The 3,163-nt window shown below is 42.7% G+C and overlaps 1 pseudogene; it reads left to right on the top strand.

Annotated features, from left to right (window-relative positions):
* The first annotated feature begins 834 nt into the window (after positions 1-834).
* On the top strand, positions 835-1,089 carry LOC144269317 (small nuclear ribonucleoprotein F pseudogene; annotated as a pseudogene).
* The last annotated feature ends 2,074 nt before the right edge of the window (positions 1,090-3,163 follow it).

Genomic DNA, 3,163 nt, shown 5'->3' with positions numbered 1-3,163 from the left:
TGCTGCAGGAGCAGTTTTATTTTTGATGCTTTGAATTTATTAAGGAAATAGGTTTAATAGGAGCTTTGGTTACATTTACAATAAAGCTTCAGTCAGCTCTTGTAATTTTTTAAACAGCCCTTCAAAAAACCTGCTGGCAGCAAAGCTACAAATGTTATTGGTTGATCTCTTCAGAGCAGACAGTACCCCTGCGCAGACACGCTAATGCATCAGGGCCTCATAAAAATTAGATGAAAATTAAAACTAATGCCTTGTAAGAGAAGCACGCAGGAGGCCATAATTTAGTTGTTCACTGCCATGTGCCCCTTATCTCTGTAATAACACCAGTAATCTGTTGTTATTACCAGACTCAGAGTCTCGCTGTGAAGGGCTTTCATGGATCTTATGGGTGCACATTCATTATATCGGCTGGTTCATTATATCCTCTACGCTAGTGCTACTCAAAGTGATGGTCTGCGGACCGGTGCCGGTCCGTGAGCCATCGGCTGCCGGTCTGCACGCACATTGGAAAAAAAAATTGCCGGTCCCTCACATCAGATAGCTTGAGAAGCGCTGCTCTACACAATATCATTACAAATGCACCCATCTCAGCCTCGGAACACATGGGCAGCAGTTAACAACATGTAGCAAAGTACAACATTTAGGTTAAAGGAGAATGTCTGCATTCCTCTCTCCCATGTTGACCAAACAGCAAATGAAATTTGACTCTCTTGGGCTGCTTCCTCAAACCGAAGCCCTGAGCAGCCAGACAGAGATCTTAATTCCAGCGAGCGCACGTGTGGTCCTGCAAGTAATTTTTGTTTTTACCGCTGCCTTGTGCCAGGCCATGTTACCATGAGCTTGCCCCTGAACGTCAAGCCTTTCCTGAATGGGTTGATGGGGAAGCCGGTGATGGTGAACCTGAAGTGGGGGATGGAGTACAAGGACTACCTGGTGTCTGTCGACGGCAACATGAACATGCAGCTTGCAAACACAGAAGAATACGTAGACGGTGCATTGTCAGGACACCTTGGTGAAGTTTTGATAAGATGTAACAATGTCCTGTACATCAGAGGAGTAGAAGAAGAAGATGGAGAAATGAGAGAATAAGTTTGTGTATTTCTGGAAAATAAAGATAAGTTTTTCACAATTTAAAAAAAAAATATCCCTCAAAAGTCAACAGCCTTGTGCTTGGTCAGGCCAATAGTGGGAGTAAATTCCAGGGTCCAGGAATTTGTGCCCTACTGAAATAAAAGGGCAGCTTGGGGATTTGGATTTCAAAGCCAGCTTGGGGATTTGGATGCCCAATTCCAATTCATTTTAATGGAATCAGGTGTCCAAATCCCTTAGGTAGCTTTGAAATTCTCAGCCAAAAATGCCTTTATAGGGATAGGCCCAAAGCAAAACCCAGCTCAGAAGACCTCTGACCCTTGAGAAGATTCTTGACCTTGCTGGCCCTTATCACTGTGATGGTCTGAAGCTAACCCCAGGATCCACACGCTCCTGAACATTGAGAAAGTTGAGGTCCAGAGATGAACTTCCTGGCTCCGATCCATCTCCATATTTTTCTGTCTCATCCTTGAGCTGTCCTATATTATTGTGTGGTTGGACTAACTGGCAGAGACAGATATTTTGTGATTAGAAGCCCTCCATTGTGTGAGGTTGCTGCTATGTTCCACACCTATGTGCTATCTACCTCTGGGGGCTCAAGAAACTTCACTTCTACCAGGCTTCATGCAGCATTAAAATGTTCAGAAAAAGCTGAACATTGCAAGCCAGATGCTGCTGCTTTCCTTTTATCAGCTCAGAGAGTAGTTTCACTCCTGGGATGTCACTTTGCTCCTGTTAACTGATGCATGACTGCAAACGCTTCCAGTTCCTTTTCAGGTCTCCTGGCACAGACAACATTGTTTGTAAAGGATTGTTTCTGTATTCTGTTCTCTGTAGGTACTATACTGTGCTCATCACCATCGTATCTGAGCGCCTTACAGTGCATTAAGCAACATGATCACACATCTCTCGCATTTTGTTTGTTCTCAGCCTCTCCCCGGAGGGAGAAGCTGGTGCTTGTGTCTTGTTTTGGTCGGGTTTTTTGTTTTTGCTTTATTTAAATGTACGTGTTGCTATATATTCATGTCAGAGAAAGCAAGGTCAAAGAAATGTGCCCTGCACTTCGAACCAAACTTGTCTCCCGCACAAAGGAGCTTTACCCATAAATATGCCCTGGTAGTGTACTCACTGCTTGAATCCACCCTTTTTGGTGGTTTTTGTTACAGCTGCAACACAGAAACAGGTAATGCTTTTTTTTTTTTTTTTTGGTGAGGAATCCACTAAAACCTCCAAGACACTGAGATCTCCTCAGCAACAGCTGCTATGATTGAGGCCTCGCCTACTAGGTCTTTATGTAATTAAACTGAGACCCTTACGTTGTCATTTTTCATAGGGTCTGCAGTAGCCACAAATGTTTACAGGGACTACTTCAGAGCAGAACTCTGCCCACCTTGAGTCGGTTTTCCCATTTCCATGTCCAGTTGCTGCTCCTTTATTCTCTCCCCTACTCAGAAGGAGGAATTTTTTGAGATTGGAAGGAGGAAGCAGTCTCTTGGGGTCTGGAACACAGAAAGGTTACAACTCGGACAATAATTTAGGTCAATTTAGATGCCATGTGGGTTTGGTTTAAACAAACAACTTTAACCTTTAGCTTATTTGTGGAACTGAAACTGGATATGGGATTCGGCACGTTGGCAGAGCTGTGTGTGAAATTTGCACGTTCCTACCAGTGTTACTGTGGATAAATAGATCTCTTCATTCTTCAGGGCTGTCAAGACAGCGTCTTTCACAAGTACTAAAAAAAAAAAAAAAAATTTTGTTTTTGTACAGCAGCAGCCAGGTCTGTAAGAAAGGGTTTCCTGTTTTTTCAGATAGCCTTGAATTTGCCAGTCAGCGCCTTGTGCCTTGCAATCTGGTTCTATCAACTAGACCGGGGGTCGGCAACCTTTCAGAAGTGGTGTCCCGAGTATTCATTTAGTCACTCTAATTTAAGGTTTTGCGTGCCAATAATACATTTTAACGTTTTTAGAAGGTCTTTCTCTATAAGTATATTATGTAACAAAACTATTATTGTTTGTAAAGTAAACAAGGTTTTTAAAATGTTTCAGACGCTTCATTTAAAATTAAATTAAAA

The sequence above is a fragment of the Eretmochelys imbricata genome, chromosome 8 (assembly GCF_965152235.1).
Source record: "Eretmochelys imbricata isolate rEreImb1 chromosome 8, rEreImb1.hap1, whole genome shotgun sequence".
Taxonomy (NCBI): Eukaryota; Metazoa; Chordata; order Testudines; family Cheloniidae; genus Eretmochelys; species Eretmochelys imbricata.
This window is presented reverse-complemented; position numbering and strand designations above follow the sequence as displayed.